This window comes from Chenopodium quinoa, unplaced genomic scaffold, assembly GCF_001683475.1.
Source record: "Chenopodium quinoa cultivar QQ74 unplaced genomic scaffold, ASM168347v1, whole genome shotgun sequence".
Taxonomy (NCBI): domain Eukaryota; kingdom Viridiplantae; phylum Streptophyta; class Magnoliopsida; order Caryophyllales; family Amaranthaceae; genus Chenopodium; species Chenopodium quinoa.
The window spans coordinates 64,547-85,909 of record NW_018744367.1 but is presented as its reverse complement, the minus strand read 5'-3'; positions in this window follow the sequence as shown (position 1 = coordinate 85,909).

Sequence of the window (21,363 nt, the reverse complement as noted above, 5' to 3'; positions counted from 1 at the left end):
TTTGCTGATTCTTCTCCCCCTAAGTTGTTAAAATATCTCATTTATAGGGGCATCTAATTCTATACCAACTTAGTATACAAATTTGCATTGAAATTCTTTTCATCGGGAGGATCACAATCAAAATAATTATCTCAGAAGATTTGTATTAAACAAGTTTTATATCTTTTAGAGAACAATTTCAATGAAGAATCATTTCTTCATTAACTTTACATTGCATGTGTATTTTTTGTTACACTTTTCATAATATGTTCTTTTCTGGAAATCAATGTCAATGGGGAGACATGTGTTGTGTAGCTGTACATTTTTTTTTTCTTTTCCAATTTCTTATGTGCTGACATATAATAGCCCGCAATCAAAAGAATTATTATATAAGCATAAAACACTTGCTTGGAAATTCTACTAGGTAGTGATCTTCGAGATCTTTAAAGATTTAAATAGAGTATTTGGTGAGATTCTGGTCACCTAATAGTTGACAATAATATATTTGTTATTCTGGTGAACTTCTGGTCACCCATTACTATTCAATAATAGCTCAATCTCAATGTTATGTCTTGCCATTTAATTCATTTCATATATGCAACATTGAGAGAGCGTCAGCACATTATCAAATGAAACTTCAAGTTTCCATAACGGGTAATTATTAAACCCGGATGGCCTAATTTAATTATCACATCCAGTCACTTCTCTAAATTTAAACTCTGGTCAGTATTCCAACACTAGTGATCACTTTATTAAAATTACTTTATGCATGCATATGATGTGATATTAGAACACCAACATGTGTTTCTTTATATAACTGGCAAGACTAACTAATACTCATACTCCACTGAAGGATTGATTGCAATCTTGATACATGCTAATCTTGTTGGACAACATTATATACTCTTCTGGAGTACTTTATATAGTCATAACACATTTTAATGTACTAGAAATGATCTCTTCAGGAGATCCATCAAAATGTGTCACTTTCTCAAATTTGCTATTGTCAATAATTGCTCTTTTCCTGTTTGAAGATTCTTATCTTTGAAATCTATTGGGCTTGGCTACGGCTACCACGCTTTAGGCGTGCTTTAAGTTCATCAGTAATTGATGTTGTCCTTCTGGGACATTAATTTTAATTAGAGCATTTACAGTTGGTATATAGCTAATGACATCTATTCATATCCATCTTCAGGATGGTATCATTTTGAAATATATTAATTAACATGTGGCCACTTTTATTAAATAAAACGTTAATATTTAAGTTAATGTATGTACCAAACTGACCATCAATATATTTTTTTATTATTTATGTGCAAGGATTACATAAAATAATGAAATAAATACTATCTCCTCCTAATCCTTGCATATGGGGCATGAAATGAATCCAACAACCTTTAAATCTCTTTCACCCTTTAAGGCATATATTTTTTTAGCAATGCATGTATCAAGCATAATAAAATTATTCTTATAAATTCTTACTCATAACTCTTGCCCAATTATATTAATCTTTGATCTTATAAGTATGGGCATAATAAATATATCTTTACAAGTAAGTTTCCCACTAGTCATCTTTCTCTTGCTCAAATAAATATTGTACAATCATGTTAAATTTGCAGATCGTATAATTTTTTTTTTTTTTTTTTTTTTGGAGAGAGAGAATCATAATCTAGTAATATATAAATCATTAATATCACCCAAATATAGATTGATATCTATAATGACCACCAAATTAAATTTAATCACACATCATCAATACTTATACCATCGTGTTAGTATGTTTCATAATAGTACCCTCTTATAAGGTTACCAACAATATGACCATGGTACAAAGTTAATGTCAATTATAATATGATGTATGTACATGAGATAATTTAAAGTATATATTCAAAGAATAAAATTTGAAACTTCAAGTCCAAGATTGAAAAGGAGTATGCGATTATAGAGTATTAGCTTGCAACTTATTATCATTGATTTTATAGTTTGAATACAATTGTACAGACATGCATCTGACCCAAGCATCAAGCAATTCCTCAACAAAACAAATTAAGATAAATAAAAGTTGTAGATGAACACAATAAATAAAATATACATATTTTGTCAATATTAAGGATGCAAAATAGACTTGAAATACAAATAAAATGAGTCTTTTAGTTAATAGAGCTACGAATTGATAAAGTCAATCTTATCTTTAATAGTTTGTTATGCATAAATATCTTGATGAGTAAAATATCTTAGAATTATGGTTAAGAAGCTAGAGACTTGATATTATGTGAGGCAATGATCAAATACTCCATATCCTATCAAAAGAATAAAATCAAACATCACACAGTAATACTTATACCATAATTTATTATAATAAGGTAGCAATGATAATCATAAATCATGCCTTAAAATAAACAAGTTAATATAATAATATAACTTGACATATGTCATACTCATGTAACAAAAGCATATGTTAACTAGTATGGAAGTAATTATTCCTCATTTACATCTTCATTCACTAGAGATATAATGTAGTACAAACAAAAATTCCTACGGAGGAAATGTTATGAAATAATATGAAGTGACAATTAGTCTTGCAATAGTAACTCATATATCCTCAATTATGATCTTCTAGTCATAAATCAACGAAAGTTACCGTTGTTTAACAAGCCCTTTTAGTTTGATTCAATTACTCATTACCATACAACAACAACAAAAATAGAGAAGTTTTTTTATCCATTCAAAATAGGAAATTGTGCTGCAAAGGCATTTATCCTACGAAGCAATTGCTAAAATATAAATTTATGTTATGAAGTCATGAAGAAACTACTATAGAAGAAATTATTGGAGTCAAGTAAAACACAAGCACGATAATATGCACAATGTTCTGAGTTTATTAATGTATTTATACAAGGAAGAAAACAAAAGCCTTGCTCACCAAGGCTGTTAGTTTCCTAATAAAAGATATACTTAATAAAAGATATCCTACCAAAACGATAGTTGAATATATGAAAATATTATGCCTTTATAACATTAGTATATTCTATCCATCAATCAAACCAAACAAATATATTTTATAATTTGATATAATAAGTCAGACCAAATAGAAAGATCGATTTATACAATTATAGCACACAATGATCTATTATAGCTCTTAGACTTATTTAATATTCCTTATAAATCTGATATGAATATATGATAAATATAGAATAACAAATTAGAAGTAAAATTCCCGTACATATTACTAGTGTGACATCACAACTAACAAAATAATTGTATCAAATACATACACAATCTGATGAGTAAATCACCAATCATCCCATTATGCTTACATCATGGTTTCTTATATTGATAATGTATCTCATAAATCATACATAATAATCATTTGATCAAAGACAATAAATTCATATAATATGCCGCATCGCAATATAGTATCAAATCAATACTTCCCCATATAGGACAAGTATGCAAGCCATTATTCGTGTAAGCATATGAATTTAATCAAAACAGTTCACTAGTTCATGGATATAGTGCCGACAAAATTCAATATAAAAACTACTATTTCTATATATAGTTGCACAATGAATCTCAAGTGAATATAAGCAATAAAACTTACCTTAATGATGTTTATTTTTCTTTTCGTTTGCTCAATCGGTTAGGGATGGTGCTGATAACGTGTTATAAAATAAGGAGAAACATGAGAGAGATTGTGAGAGAATCGATCAGTGTATTTCTATTCCATATGACGGGGGTATATATATACAATATAATTAGGGTTTGATTGGATAAGAATATAAACCCTAGATCTATCTAGAATATTCTGGAATGATACAAGGAGTATAATGGGCATCCACACAATATTTCATAACATAATCTCATTTTTTATATTGTATAGTGATGTGGTGTCACTTGTGTAGGTGGAGATCATCACAAACTATTTATACGAAGTATGTTGTTAGCTTAAAATGGGAGATGGACCGAGTAGGAGGAAACCAAGGCAATGCTGGTGTTGATGGTTTATTTGAGTGGTGGTCATGAGAGTTGTTGGGGCAATGAGATGGTGCTTGGTGCTTGTGAACTATCGTGGTCAGACGTGGGAGCAATGGTAGTTGCTTAAGCATCGTTGTACAACGGGTGTTGGAGAAGGCAGGCTACCATGGAAGAGGAAGGGGAAGGTGAAGGGGAGTGGAGGGGGAAGGAAGGTTTTTTATTTCTTTAGAAAAAATTGGTAAAAGTAATCTCAACTTTTGCCCATTCGATCAAAATAATCCTAACTTTGGATTATTTTTAAATAAATCGGACTTCAGGGTAATTCGCGAAAAATGGTGTTCCAACCGGTCAACAGGTTAAGGTGACACGTGTCACCACGTAATTGGTTGAAAAATATAAAAATAAAAATAAATCGAAAAGATTTTTTTATTTCATAAAAAAAAAAAAAAAAAAAACTTAAAAAAAAAATTAAACCTAGCCCCACCCATGACCACCTACCCCACCACCATCAGGGCTTAACAACACAAATTGAATTACCCATTCAAGTGATTCGATACCCTTAACTATGGATACAATTGATCCCTTCTCAAAGGAAGAGAGCATTGACCTGCTCGAAGCCCCCACGTACATAGTTACTCTTTTGACTAGGAAATAAAAATAAATTCCAATAAGTGGGACTAAATTTTTCTGCTAAAAAAATCTAACACAAATGGTTGGTGAGAGTATATTAAACCCGAGACTTTTGATATTTACAGGTAGTGTTTCTAGTGCTTAGCTGCTAGATGTCTCTAATGGTATTTCAAAGGGAGGTTAGTGAGGCATTTACAAATACATAGTGAGGGGTCGTGCAGTCATTTAACTTTAAATTGCGCAAAATTTCACGTGGTATCATTGGGTGATCAAATAATATCATTGTATACATCCAATGGTATTATGCATGCTTTTAAACTAAATACACTCTCAGTGATATTTTATAAGCTTCCAGTGGTACAATTATAGTGTGGTCATCATTAAGTGGTCAAATAATTTATTGTATATTCAATAGTACTATACATGCTTTCAGTAGTATTTGAATAAAAATTCCAATGGTATTTTATATGTTTCTAAAGGTGCAGTCAAAGTGTGATCCCATCACTATTTTCTCTCTTTTTACTTATCTATCTATGTTACTCTTTAAAGTGAACACCATATTTGGTTGGGAATTTTCATTTGCCAAAAATACCCTTATCTTAGATACAATAAACACGCAGTTATGCTGTGTGAAAAAAAAACAAAAAAAAAACATGGAGTTATATTTTTATCTTAAACTTTACGGTTATATTTTTTTTTTTTTTTTTTGTTCTTTTTCTTTTCTATAGATTCATTCATCACTATCTTTAAGGGACTATAACTACCATTAAATCAACTCACCTCTTCCACCTTTAAATTACAAATTAAAGAGTTAACAATTTTTTTAGCAGATATAATTGTACATTAACAACCCTTTCAAGTCTTAAGTAATCTTTTGTTTATTCAAATAGTCATCTATTTCAGGTTAGTTTAATCGATCATTTTCATGAAATTGGTTATGTCGATGTTAATCGATTGAATTTGCGGGATTTGTTGAGCGTTTGATTAAAGTTGACATCATTTCTTCTTCGATAATGAGAACGAACCTACAAGGTATACAAATTCATAAATGTTTGTCTTTTTAGAAGTGGTATTAAAATCACAAAGGCAATTCATCTACTTAATTTAATTTGTTATTTTTTTAAATAGCATTTCTAAATCTCGGGTCTGAATAACATTATTGGGTATGAAACATAATCAAATAAGGGAGGATACATGTAACACCCCAATAATTCTCTCTTAAAAACCTGTAAATACCTTTAACAATTTAGTCTTACAAGTTGGAACCATTAAGGCCCTTATCCAAAACCCTTAATCCAATCAATTAATGAAATGAATTATTTATTATTAATTAGTGAAGTCTTAGTAATGTTAACAATTTAGTCTTAATATAATTTACAGCAATACTAACTTACTTTAAAAACCCTTAAACCATTGAAATAATGCTTTTAAATTACTCACAATAGTCAAAGTTAATAATTCAATAGTTCAAGTATAAGTTTATATGTTAAAATGATGAAAATATAGCTTATAACATAAAATTCCAGCAACTTTAAAGTAAGGATTATAATCTGAAAATTTAGTTTAAAATTATAAAACAACCTTATACACATCTCTACTTGAAATAATCATTATATAATAGGTTAGTATGTTAAAAACCTAAAAATCCATCATAAAACCATGATTTAAAACCTTTAAAACCAAGATTAAAAATTTGAAAATTTACTTTAATAGTAGAATGTATGAAGACAACAATCTAAACTTTGGAATATATAATTAGAATTCAATTAGTTTCATAAAATCTCAGTCAAACCTTCAAAATTCAATTAAACAACACTTTAAAACCTTCCTTTTTGCTAGAATTAAAAGTTTATATATTATTCTTAAAATTTCCTACATAAAAACATTAAAATACATACTTATTCATAAAATTACAGCAAGTTTAAAGCTTTATAAAAATCTGAAAATTTATTTTAAACATTAAACCTTCGTTAAAAATAAAAAACTGCCCGAAAACCATATTTAGAGGCTGAATTTGGCCACGAGAGGGTGGTTCTACCAAAGGTAGTGAGTTTTGATTAAAACGTTGTTTACACACAGAAAACACTATTTTTTGTAAAAATCGGACAAGTTAGAATCTAAACGTGATTAAAACGTGATTAAAAAAATTAAGAACGGAGATCAAAGTTGATTATAGAAAACTGAAAATTTGTTTTTATGCTTAATTAATCATTAGAAATTCAATAGGAACAAAAGCCCTAAATTAATTGATCATTAGAATCCTAAAATACCAATTTAACGAAATTAAAACCCTAGGTTTAAGATTATAAAATCTGAAAATTAAAACAACAATTATAATCTGAAATTTATTAGTTTAAAACATCAAAAACATGATTTTGATACTAAATAAACTAATTTCAAGCAATAAAAAACCAAAACCCAAAAATCAATTACATAAACTTTATGAAAATAATAAGAAATAAAGGAGGAAGAAAATAAACTAACCTTTTTGTGTGGGGAAAATTTGGGGATTCATTGGGTATTTATAGGAGAATTGTAGGGTAGGATTGGGCTTCATGAAGATAATGGACCAATTAAATAAACAAATGGGTTATGCTTTGTTTTTATAATAATGGATTTTAGGATATAGGTTCATAAAATAATTTAGCCTAAAATAATTTTTGACCCAAATTAATAATTTGAAAAGTAAATTCTGGAAAAATACAAATAAATATTATAAATAAAATAAAATTTCATTTATAAAATATTTAAAAATACGGGGGATTACAATACAACTCATATTTTTTGTTTGCTTAACATATACGAACTATATGTTACTGATTGTATTTTACAATATTTATCTTAATTAAAATTCGGTGTAAAATTAATGCATTCGATTGTGGGTATTGTAAGAAGTAGAATATACTAGGTGGTGTTTTCCAATCATATTATATCTAGGTTTTTCTTAATCTTCTATATATATATATATATATAAGTATTTTACTGTACGAAGTATTAGATTATGATGGGCAGTTTTTAAAAAAAAAAAAAAATACTAAAAGTGGATTTTTTTTTTTTTTTAAAAAAAACGAGAAGAAAAATAAATATTTGGTGGATGATTTATCTTCTTCTTAGGTACAAAGTACCTTAGAATATAAGAAGAATGATATGGAATTATATGTAAGTTTTTTTTTTTAAATGCATCTTAACGTTGTCAAGTCAAATTAATATTTCTTTCTATGTTTTCATGGTGGATTTTATAATTTAGAGATATGTTTTGGCCGGTGTAAATGGTGTCATATTGTCATTTATGCCTCTATCAATATATTTGGGTATTTGGTTTAAAAAAAAATAAAAAAAAATTTGGGTATTTACTTTGAACCATTATTAAATATCAATGTAAATCAATTGTCCATCCATGCTATATTAGATAGGATTATAGGAAAATAGGATATTGATGCAAAGAACTATAGTGGATCGTAACACCTAGCCTATATTGTGACCATGTTTGTGAAATACAGGTTGATTATTTCATGGGTATACACCAAGTCTTTTAAACTAAGTTAACTTCATTCGAAAGATAGGTTGAGAACATATATAGTTGGGGTGGGTTATGGTGGGCATCCCATCGATCTCTTCTTCTTGACAATGACAAATTTTTCAAGGCTATTTGTTTACCATATAAAACATTTTGATCTACCATAAGCTCTTTTAAGTTTTCATTAATTTTAGTTTTTTTAGCCATCAAAGTAAGGTAAAGTGTTGATCTACCATAAGTGAAATGTTTATCAAATTATATTTTTTGGCTGATTTTTGCTCCTTTAATTATGTTCGTACTCCTTAGTGAATGTCCCATGTTTTTATTCCATAAAGAATAAAATATTAAGTTACTATTGGGGGAGGGGGGCTGGAGATAAAAGTATGAAAATCATCTTTTTGTAATTAATACGGTTATTTATTTTACAAGTATGTATACATTTAAATGGTATAAATACAATTCCATAAAAAAAAAAAATAATTACAATGAAATTTATTTAAATCCGTATAAAGAGTAATGAATGATGTAAATATGTCTTTTATGCAAATAGGTATAGAGTATATAGATAACTTTATATATAAGAAAATGCGTCAAGTAAGTTTGGGGAGGGGGGATGGATAGTCGTGCACGCATTGCATGCGCCTCTAAGCTTGTAATAATAATGGGTTCACAATTCCACATCACTTTTTTTTTTCCTCTCTTCTATAAACTTTTATAATATTTTAGGAAAAATTGATTCTAATAATCTCACCTTTAGCCGGTTCGCTGTTAATAATCCCACCTTTATAGGGGATTTTCTTTTATTGGTCCCTTATGACCGGTGTTTCGGGGTTTTCTGATGTCCTGCGGGAGAGTTACAACACCGAGACTGGAACCGGCCGCCTGTACCTGCAAAATAACGGAGACTCCTGGGAGCTCCGCCTCCAACGGTCAAGTTAGTACTTGTTTGAGGAGTAATAAGTGCGGAAATTAAAGGGGGAAGATCTGGTTCCTCTAGGGGAGGAGTGATCAATGTGTTCAGACTTCTCTAGGTGAGAGTAATTAATTGTCGAATCCCCTTTAATGAGGATTAATTAAGTATTTATAGTCTTGAGAAGCGTGCCACTCTCTAGGTTTAGGGTAAACCTAGGGCTGACTGGGCCTCTAAACAGGATTGGGCCTTGTTGGCCGGTTTTCCCATTTGGCATGGGTGGACACGTGGCGTGTCTCGATTGGTCCGTAGAGGACGTATCTGTGATTGACACGTGGCAGGCTCCTATTGGCCTACGTGAAGGACACGTGGCGGAACCTGGCTGGTCCACTTGTCAGACGGTGATTGGTGGATAAAAATCCCCTAATCATTTGCCCCTCACAGGTGGCACGTGACTGGTCACGTGTCACCTGTGACAGGTGCCTCATGGTGACAGGCGACGGCCTGCTACAGGTGTCACCTTGCAAATGGCCGAGAGATTTTCCCGCCCAAATTTTGAATTTGGAAGCGACCCTTCGCCTTCTCACTTTGCCTATATAAGGAAGTGCTGACTTCGGTCATTTTCACATTTGAGAACTTTGCGAGAGAACATTCGGACCCCTGAACTTGCTCTGACACTGGACTTTTGTTGCCTACCGCCTGCTCTGACAAGCCGTTTGCAAAGGATTTCAGAATTTCATCAGTCGTCACTCGTTCAGGTAACCGTCGGTTCTCTTATTCTTAATTTTTTTTTCTTATTATTATTTTTTGAAATGGCACCATGGAAGCACACGACACGACCTAAGTTAGTGATCAGCCGGTCACCGGGGACGGCTGAATATAGGACTAGGAGTGCCGCCTGCCCTTTTCTGGACCCATCTTTGCCCTTTATACAAAGTCCGACTGTATCTGTGTCTATGCAGAACGTGATGGCCAGAACAAAGAAGACTGCTAGGATCTCAAACTCGGACGGCTCCTCCCAAAGGGTGCCCATTAGTGAAACATCTGACCAGGCGCCAGATGTAGAAAGGAAACAAGGCGGCTGCCAAGCCGACAGTTCTGAGGGAGGGGTCAAGGTGGTCCCTTCCCATTTTACCGTTGATATGTCCAACTTTTCTCCTGCTCCTTCTGAGGGAGAGGAGGCGGGCCCCTCTGGGAGAGGGGAGGAGTCGTCCTCTTCGGACTCGTCAGAGGACGAGTCCGAGTCCAGCTCTTCTGGCCACGCTTCTCCAGGCTCAGAAGAAAGAAACAGCCGCCTACAAGAGGCGAGGCTTTCTCATGCAGTTGAGAAGGGGGGCAATTGGGCGGAGCCGTCCGCCTCTTACAGAGAGGAAAACACCCCCTACTACTGCACGGTACCCCGGGGCCGGATCGCGGCCATGAAAGACAAAGTGGAGAGCTTTATAGCTAACCACAAAATGGGCCCCGGATTTTTACTGTTCGTGCCGGATCCAGAAGACACTGTCGTCTGGCCGGCTGGTACCAGCTATGATGGCGGCTGCTTTGGCTGCTATGAGGCGGCCATCAAAGCTGGACTGCGCTTCCCATTACATCCGGCTGTTCAGCGGATTTTAGATGGGTATGATTTGGGGTTATGGCAGTTAGCCCCCAACTCTTGGGTAAACGTACTCGGCTATGTGGCCGGGTGCGAAATGTACGGGGTGGAGCCAAGCTTTGAGGCTTTCGCCCACATGAACTATCTCAGCCGGACCCCTAAGTCGGGCGGCACCGGCTGGTATCAATTAACAAGCCATAGGGGCTACCTCATGACGAGAGGTAAGGCGAACAAATGGAAGGATTGGCGGAATACCTTCCTTATCATCGAGGGTTCAGACACGGAGCTGAACAAACGCTTTAACAAGTGGAATAGGGATCCGCCTCTTCTCGCAGGCGGTCGCAGCATGCCGTCTGTTCCCCCAAAGGCTAAAAAAGAGATCCTAGACAAAGGACTCTTCAAAGTAGAGACTAGGGTGAACTCTACTTCAGGGGTACGAGAGCAAGTACCCCTGAACTGCGTCCCAAGCTTCAAGTGGCTCTATGACGAGTACTTTTTGGCCGCCTGTGGCCTCAGCAGTCGGTGCTCTAGAGGTAGCCGGCCTGACAAATACTCTGTTTTTCACGCCTTGTTTACTTGGGATTTTTACTAACTTTGCTGTTTATTTTTTGCAGCTGACGCCATGAGTAAAATAACAGCATCCAAGACTGCGGCGGCCATGTTGCGGGCCTCTCTCATGCAACAGTCTTGTACCGACTCCCCCAACAAGGGGGCACCCTTGGTAGGCCTCGAAACTCTTCCTCTTTTAGGAGTTGTTGTCTTATGCATATACTAACTCTTTTTTTTTTTTTTTTCAGTCGGGCACTCCAAGAGCTTCTTCCTCGCAACAGCCGGACCCCAAGGCCCAGAGGACGACTGTTGCAAGCTCTCCTGGGTCTTCCAGGAAAACAGTGGCGGCTGAAAAGCAGCCGGCCACTTCTTCTAAAACTCCGGCGGGGCCGCCTAGAAGTATGGACAATTACTTGTAAAACTTTTACACTTGCTTCCTTCTTGACTAGGTATAACTTGCTTTTTTACGCTTGATGCAGCCGGCCCTCAGGAGCCTGACTTGGTAGAGGTAGCCAAGTCCATGATCAAAGCAGTTCCTCCATCTGAAAGGGAGGCGGTCAGGGGTGTCGGCACCCTTGACCTTGATGGGATTGCAGGGGTCCTTGCTGAGGTATACTTGGCATATTTTTGAGTATTTGAATTCCAGGACGCCTGTTTTCTTTTTGTTTGGAAACTGACGCCTGTTCCCCTTTTTACTTAGGCCCTGCTCCGAGTGAACGGCCTTCGCAAGCCGCTTGATCGGAAGAACAAAGAGGTAAAGGCTGCAAAAGCTATGGCCGCCTCTGACTGTGATAAGGCAATGTTTCAAATTGCCCAAAATGAAGTTCTGACAATTGATATTCTTTATTATCAGGCGCAGGCTGCCGCCGCTATCCGGGCTCAGTTAGAGGCGGCCCAGAAGAGGAACAGCGAGCTGGAGGCGACCGTCTCCAATCTCAAGGCCGAGCTTAAACCTCTCCGCCAAAAGATACTCTCATACGATGCCATGGAGAAATCCTTGGCTAATGTAAAGGAACGCCTAGTGACCCAGGAGAAGAGTCTAACTAAAGAGCTCTCGGAGAAGGCTGAGCAAGAGAAGAGAGAGCTCGTCCGAGAGATGATTGAAGACTCTTCCCAGATCCAGCGCATGACCTGGAGCCGCCTCTTCCCCAGTGCCGACTTTGCCTCGTGGGAAAAAACGTACCGCCAGTGTTCTGAAACATATAATCAAGAGATCCTGGCGGCTGCTGAGGACGAGGCGTTGGAGGAGGCCTTGGTTGAGGATGAGCAGCCGATAGTGGCGCTTGTGCCACTTGGGGGCAAGGCATCGAAAAAGGATGCAGCTGAAGCCGAGTCCAGCAAGAAGAGTGCTGACCAGGCGGCAGCTGTTAATACTGAACTGCCCCCTTCTTAAGCTTTATGTATTCTTTCCACGGCCTGCGTGCCGTTTGCTTGTATTTACCCGGCCAGGGGGCCGGGGTTTTGAATATTTTATTCTTCTTTAATGCCATTTTTGCTTCAAATTTGTCTAAGTGTTGAATATTTGATATTGAATTGTACACTATATCGACTGTTTTGCATGGCCGATTGTAGACAGGTACGGATGGTCCGCCTATGCCCCTGGACGACTGGTTGTCTGTTTCCAAGCTGGGCGATCAGTCGGCCATTTATTCAATCAGTATTGTTCCTGTTTAAAAGATTGGATTACCTTTAGGCAGGCGGTCCTGTTATTAGTAAAATTAACCAAAGGGTTTTCTTACTTAGACTTGTAGGCAGTCTATGACTGGATTACCCTTAGGCAGGCGGTCCTAATCGCCGAGTGATTGAGTAGTAGAGGTATCAAGCGGTGGGTACCGTTTGTTCCCCTTTATTCGCCAATGTTTGTTGGCTATTAACTCGAAGGGAAACCTAGTAGGAATAGTAGTTTGAATGTCCTTGTTTGCCAAAAAACAGGTGATCTATTCAAACTTTTTAGGTTCCATACCAAGTTTGGGAGAGTGACTATGAGTTAACGTTGGTGTTACTCAGTCGTCCTCATTCTAGATTGAGTAGTAGAGGTACCAGGCGGCAGATGCCGGCTGGAGCCCTTGATTCGCCAATGTTTGTTGGCTATTAACTCAAAAGTTGTTAACCTAGAAGGAGTAGTGGTTGAGAGCCCCTGTTTGCTAAAAACAGGCGGACGACTCATACCTTTTAGGCTCCATACTAAGTTTGAGAGAGTGACTATGAGTTAACTTTGGTGTTACTTAGTCGCCGTCACTCCTGCTTGAGTAGTAAAGGTACCAGGCGGCGGAGGCCGGCTGAACCTTTTGATTCGCCAATGTTTGTTGGCTATTAACTCAAGAGGTACCCCCTGCATTTATCCCAAGTAATACAGGCGGTAATCCGACTCAGATGTCAACGTTTACCACTAGTTTGGTTAGTGATAAAGTTATCCGTCTCAAAAACGGCTACGTGATTGCCCTTGGGGACAGTCGTATAGGTGCCGTGTGATTAGTTTATAGAACAATGTTCCACCCAAAAGGGAGCTGCTCTCTGCGACGAATTTCATCCGGATGGATGCCGTCGGACGCCTGCTATAATGTTGGGACAGGTCGAATTGAATTTTTACATTTTGATCAGTTGGCTTGACGCCTGGTCTGATCATGTTTTTTGATAGTTCTTGGTGAACTATATTATGTGAGGGTAGCCGTCTAGCGGCGTGCCCCTCTTAAATTAAACATAGAGAGTGGCCGACTGTTTGTCAGTTGGCATGCCCCTCTTAAAAATGAATATAAACATGGAGAGTAGCCAACTGTTTGTCAGTTGGCATGCCCCTCTTAAAAATGAATATAAACATGGAGAGTAGCCGACTGTTAGTCAGTTGGCATGCCCCTCTTAAAAATGAATATAAACATGGAGAGTAACCGACTGTTAGTCAGTTGGCATGCCCCTCTTAATACAAAATTGAATAGTAAGTGCAAACTTTTATTAAGTAGCTCTTTACTTTACATCATTCAAAAGAAATATTTCTTAAGATTATCTACATTCCAAGTTCGAGGTAACGGCTGGCCGTCTGGTGTTTCCAGACGGTAGGTACCGTCTCTAACCTCTTCATATATTCGGTAGGGGCCTTCCCAGTTGGGAGTTAGCTTGCCAGACTCGTTAGCCCTACCAACAGCTTCCATTTTTCTAAGTACAAAGTCCCCCACCTTGAGTGGACGCCTGTGCACTTTTCTGTTGTATGATCGAGTCATTCTCAGGCGGTAAATCTCATGGCGTAAGACAGCATTGCCTCTCTTTTCAGGGAGTGAGTCTAACGCCAGGCGCATGGCTTCCCAGTTTGCCTCTTCGTCATATAGCATTACTCGAAGAGTCGACTCGTAGTGTTCTATTGGAAGAACAGCTTCCGCACCATAAGTTAGGAGGAATGGAGTTTCTCCAGTCGCCCCTTTTTCAGTCGTCCTAATAGCCCAGAGAACATGTGATAGTTCATCCGCCCATAGGCCGCCTGCTCGTTCAATCTTTTTCTTCAGACCGTCTGAGATGATTTTATTAAAGGCTTCTACCTGGCCGTTTGCTTGTGGTCGGCCGACAGATGCAAAGTAGTTTGCAATTCCTTGGTCACCCAACCAGCTTTTGAGAACAGGCGTCTCAAATTGGGGACCATTATCAAAAACCATAGACATGGGAACCCCGAACCGAGTGATGACATTTTTCCAAATGAATGAAATTACATCTTTCGTCTTGATTCCCTTTATAGCCTCCGCCTCTACCCATTTAGTGAAGTAGTCAACGGCAACAAGTATGTACCTCCTGCCGCCTGTAGCAGGCGTATATGGACCCAGAATGTCCATGCCCCACTTAGCAAACGGTAGTGGGCTGTGAATGGTAGTGAGGTCAGTAGCCGGACGGTGAATTAGTTTGCCAAACCTTTGGCACTTGTCACATTTTTTCACCATCTCCATTGCATCTGCTTCCAAAGTAGGCCAAAAGTAGCCCTGCCGCCTTGCCCTTTGAGCAAGCGTCCGTCCACCTATATGTGAAGCACAGTAACCAGAGTGGAGATCGTCTAGTATCTCTCGCCCCTTTTCTGGAGTAACGCACTTTAAGAAGGGTTGTAGGTACCCCCTTTTGTGAAGTTCTCCCTTTATAATTTCAAAATTGGTGGCTCGTCTTTTCAGCACTGCCGCCTGTTGATGATCATCCGGCAGGGTACCGTTTGTCAGATATGCCCTGATTGGATCCATCCAGGTTGAGCTTCTGTCTAGGATTCCAATAGGGTTTTCCTCGATGCTTCTCTTCTCCATTACTTCCCAAAAAACAGTTCGAGGAGTATCAGAGGAGGCGGTTGATGCTAATTTTGACAATGCATCCGCCTGGTTGTTTTCTGATCTCGGCACTTGGATCAGATGGAAATCCTCAAGGGAGCCGACTGCTTTTCGGACCGCCTGTAAATACTTGATCATGGCCGGATGGGTCGCTTCATATTCGCCATTGTACTGACTCTCTATTAATTGTGAATCGGAACAGGCGTCTATTTTTCTTGCCCCTGCCGCCTTGCACATGCGGATTCCGGCTAGTAAAGCTTCATATTCTGCCTCATTGTTTGAAGCCTGAAAACTGAAGCGTAGAGCATACTCGTACCTGTCGCCCTCTGGCGACTGACATATGACGCCTGCTCCACAACCATTTGAAGTAGAGCTTCCGTCCACATATACCTTCCAGACTTGGTCTGGAACTTGAGAGTCAGGAGGACGAGTCATCTCAACAATAAAATCAGCAAAGGCTTGCCCCTTCACTGCTTTTCTAGGCTCGAAAGTAACTTCGAGGCTCTGTATTTCTATGGCCCATTTGATCATTCGGCCTGACGACTCCATGATGGTCAGTGGCCGCTTGATAGGTTGGTCTGTATACACGACGACTGCATGTGCCAAAAAGTAGGGCTTCAATTTTTTAACAGCCATGAAGAGTGCAAGACCAAATTTCTCCACTAGGGGATACCTCAACTCGGCATTTTTCAGTACGTGACTGACAAAGTAGACCGGGAGCTGACAGCCGTCTCTCTCAGCAAGGAGAACAACGCTTAACGCATGATCAGAGACGGCCAGGTACATGTAGAGTACTTCTTTGGGCAAAGGGCTGACCAGCCTCGGCAAGGAATGCAAGTGAATTTTCAATTTCTGGAAGGCGGCCTCAGCATCCGTCCCCCATTCAAACCTCGCCTTTTTCTTGATTGCCTGGAAAAAGTATAGGCATTTGTCGCCTGATCGGCTTAGAAATCTTCCTAAGGCCGCCAGACAACCCGTTAACTTCTGAACCTCTCGGATGGTACGAGGCGACTGCATGTCAATGATCGCCTGCACCTTCTCAGGGTTCGCCTCTATTCCTCTCTAATTGATAAGGAATCCGAGAAATTTCCCAGACTCAACTCCAAATACACATTTCTTGGGATTGAGCATGACATGGTGCCGCCTGAGTGTGGCGAAAGTTTCTCGGAGGTCCGACAGATGATCTTTCTGAAGTTTAGTCTTGACAATCATATCATCAATGTATGCCTCGACGTTTCTCCCAATCTGATCAAAGAACACAGTGTTTATCATTCGCTGGAAGGTAGCCGGGGCATTCTTAAGACCAAACGGCATGACCGTGTAACAGTATAACCCCTGATCAGTGACGAAGGCCGTCTTCTCCTGATCTTTCTTCCATAAAGGAATTTGATGGAAACCAGAGTAGGCGTCCATAAAGCTCATCAAAGCATGGCCGGCTGTTGAGTCGACCAGGCTATCAATTTTAGGCAGAGGGTAACTGTCTTTGGGGCACGCCTTGTTTAAGTCTGTGTAGTCTACACACATTCGCCAGGTGCCATTCGGATTTTTAACAAGCACCACATTTGCAACCCAGTCTGGGAAGTAACATTGCCGAATGAACCCTGCATCAAGTAATTTTTTAACTTCGGCGGCTGCCGCCTGACTTCTTTCTTCGCCATGGTTCCGCTTCTTCTGCCTTACCGGCTTCTTTTTTGGATCCACAGCCAGTTTATGTACCGCCAGCTCAGGACTAATGCCTGGCATTTCATGGACTTCGAATGCAAAGATGTCCTTGTATTCTTTCAACAGATTGTGAAAGACATCACCTAGGACCCCTAGAGCAGTCGTCCCAACTTTGACTGTTCTGTCAGGACGGGAGACATCTAGGATCAGGTCCGTATGCTCACCAGCCGGCTGAGGGCGGAATTCATCCGACCGCTCCTCTGCCAATGATTGCTATTTTTTTATCTTTTCTTGCGGCCCCCATCTGGGATGCCTTTCTTTTCTTGCCGCCTGCTTCTTGATCAGGCGCATTGTCCTTGACATTGTCAATCTTTCCTCCACTGGACCCAGCGGCCATAACAGTGGGCTTGATATCCGAGAGATAGCACTCTCGTGCCATCCTCTGATCTCCCCTTAGGGAGCCGACTGTTCCATTGTCCCTCTCAAACTTGAGCAACATAAGAGATGGGATTATTACAGCCTTGGAATTATTCAGGGTTGGTCGTCCCAGAATCATGTTGTAGGCCGAGAGTTCTTCTACCACCAGGAACCGGACTACCATGTGTCGGCCTTCCCCTTTTTCACCCAGGCGGATGGGTAGATCTACTCGTCCTACAGGGTGGACGACTCCTCCTCCAAACCCTACTAAAGGGTGGGAGGCCGGATGTATACAATCAGTCTGATATTTTAGTTTTGACAGACATTTGCTACTGATAAGATCTGAGGAGCTTCCAGTATCTATAAGGATTCGGCCAACTCTCTGGTTGGCCACTTTACATTCAATAACGATAGGGTCGTCATGCGGCCCCCTTACCCCTCCTAGATCTTCTTCAGTGATGACAATCTCAGGAAATGAATATTTGGAGGGCTGTTCTTGGTGAACGGAATTTACATCTAGCCGCCTGATATTGTCTTTGTTGCCCCTAATGGTGGGACCTCCTCCTGCGAAGCCGCCTGCAATAGTGTAGACGACTGCATCATCTGTATCAGAGCTGTCGGCCTGTTGATTCTTTTTGGCCGACTGTTTTTTCGAGGAAGTGCTCCCCTTGGATTTCTTGACAAAAGAGTCAAGATCACCTTGCTCAGCCAGGCGGTCTAGGTACCGCATGAGACTGATGCATTCGTTGGTGTGATGACCAACGTCTTCATGATAATCACAAAATTTATCTTGGTTCCGGTTGCTTGCAGAACCCTTCATGGGGACCGGCTTCTCAATAGAGATTCGTCCCTTGATTTCTTTTAGGATAGTTTGGGTATCCTTGCTAAACGCATACTTTGGGGAGTATGGTTTGAATTCATTTTTCTTCTTCTGGGCCGGCTGTTTAGAGGAATCAGCCGCCCAGACCTCTTTTCTCTTCTCTTCCTTGTTTGACGACTGTATCTGTCGTCCTTTTTTGTCGAACTTTTTCCCGTCCGACTGTTTCACTGTACTACAAAGATCAGTTGCCTGTATATAGGCTTCTGCTTCAATCAAAGCCTCCTGAAGAGTCGCCACCCTCTTTCGAACCAGATCAAATTTGAAGGTCGACCCGTCTTTGAGACCCCTGAAAAAGTCAGTATAAGCCACCTCATCCGGTAACCCTTGAATCTGTATTCTCATCAGGTTGAACCGCCTGATGTAAGAACGAAGCCCCTCCTTCTCACCCTGCTGAACTGTTCCCAAATCAAGGGTCGTTTTCTTTGCAGGGATGTTCATGGCGAAGTTGGAGGCAAACAAGTAAGCAAGCGTCCTGAAGCTGTTTACACAACCAGTCGGCAGGTTGCCGAACCATTGCTGTGCGATTCCCTTGAGAGTCGCTGGGAAACACTTGCACCAAGTGGGATCATCCAACCCTTGAAGGTACATTAGGTTGGAGAATGCCATCAGATGATCTTCTGGGTTAGTAGTGCCATCATAGGCGCCTACTAACACATTTTTCACTTTGGCCGGCTGAGCGGCTTCAGTGATTTCCTTGGAGAAGGCCGACGGCTGTTCACCAAGTCTAAGCAACCGTAGCTGCCATTCCAAAGGTTGGACATTTTTAGCTGCGTGTCCACCAAACGGAGGTGGCTGCATAAAATACTGTTGCTGTGGTACAAACGGTAAGTTTGGTACCGCCTGGTCGCTATGAAAGCCTGACTGACGGGAGGTGCCGCCTGACTGACTCTCATGACACGACTGGGTATGCCTCATCGAGGTATTTCGCAGACTTTCTTGAAAATTTGAAGTAGAGGCCGACTCTGACAGTCGGTCACTTTTCTTCTGTTCTAACAGCAGACGAGCGTCTGTGTATGTTTTCTTCGACCCGTCCGCCTGAATGTGACGAACAGGTTTCCTACTTCCTGTAGGAAAACGGAATTTTGTGAAATCAAGAGCAGGCGGCTCCTGCTTCCTTGATTTAGGATGAGGAGTCGCCTCCCGCCCTTGAACTGGCTTCCTTTTCAGTGAAGTGGATGGTTTCTTGGCCGACTGTTCCTTGGCCGGAACAGGCTTCTTATTAAGCAACTCTTGAATTTCTCCCTTGAAGTCCCTCATGAAGGTCATGAGTTCGTTCCTTGTGATGGGAGCAGACCCATCAGTCGGCTGTTGCCGAACAGGCGGTGAGCCTGCTGGCTCGCTTCCTGTTTGAAGATGCTCCCTGATATACGTGTTTTATACAATGGTTTTCCCCGGTTTGATTGCATGATTTTACATGGTTTTGAGCTCTACGGAGCTATTTCTTGCTAACAATCTCTTCTTTAGTGTATTCGATTGTTTTAGTAAGCTTTTCAGGAATATGAAGCGTTTCTAGGCAATTGGACGTGTTTTTAGTAGATTCGGAAGAGTTGATAGCCAAGAACTGCAATTTATGTGGAATGCCCGACCGGGCATGGCTTGCCCGGGCAGACCGGGCAATGAGGAGTTCACAGGAAGAAGCCCAATTCTGAACGGTGCAACGCGCGCCCGATCGGGCAGGCTTCGCCCGGTCATACCGGGCGATGAAGAAATCAAGTTATGAGATGCAATTTTGGAAACGTGTTACGCGCGCCCGACCGGGCGAGGTTCGCCCGGTCAGACCGGGCAAAGAAGGAAAACTGTCGTATTTTACGCAGCCTTCCTCCGCCCGATCGGGCGAGGTCCGCCCGGTCAGACCGGGCAAAGCTCAAGAACGCGTATTTTCTTATTTTTCCGAAATATTATCTTTTGGGGGTATAAATACCCTTTTGTAATTAACTTTTAGACAGTTAGTTTTTCATTAGTTTTCTCCTTAAGCCCTAGAAAACTCTCAAGAACCCTAGTTTTATTTTCTTAAGCAATTTCAATCTTTAATCCTAGTTTTATTAATTGTTCCTCAAGAATTCAAGATCATCAATTGAAGTATTTGGTATTTCTTACTTTCCATCTCTTTTATTTATTTTATAGTTCTTTAATTATGTGTTCTCTATTAGATCTTGTTTTTGATTTAATTATGATTTGTGAGTAGTTTCCTTAATCCGGGATCTTGCTAAGCCCGATTATGATTGATGTATAAAGTAGATCTTTAAATTCCCCAATAATAATCCCAATTGACATGCTTAATTGATTGTGTTTATGCCAATACTAGATTAGGGATAATTAGTATTGTTATCATCCCTTTGTTCTTATTGCAACGGAAGTTGGGTATTAACGGGATTAGGTTATTTCAATTAAGGGTTTGAAGATCATCACGGAAGTAGATGATTGAATAATTAGGAATCTAGGCATGGTGTTTAATGTCCCTTATTCGCTTGATTCCACGGAAGTAGGCTTGATAGTTAATTTGGGAAGCCATTGATAACTCGGAAGAGACCTTTGGTATTATTATTAGGGATTGCTTTTCTTCTTGTCAATTGATTTATATATTGGGGGTAGATTTATTAGTTTATCAATCATAATCGTGGTGATGCTTGATCTTGGATGCTTTAGTTTATTGATTAATATTTCCTCTAGTTAATTGTGTTATTTAATAAATTAGTTGATTATTATCATCCATTATTGATTGGTCACGTGCTTAGTGATTAATTGAGTCTGATTAATTGAATGAACCATAGTCTCTTGGGATTCGATCCTTACTTGCCCTACTACACAGTTAGAAGGAATAGTTAGGTTATTTTTGTTAGGTACGCGATAAGCCTATCACTCCCGCTCCCTCCTTTCGGTATGACGGGTACGTCGGGCCCTTAGGGTCCCGTCTGAAGCTGTGTGAGCTTCAACTTCAAATTCACTCTCGGTATCATGGTC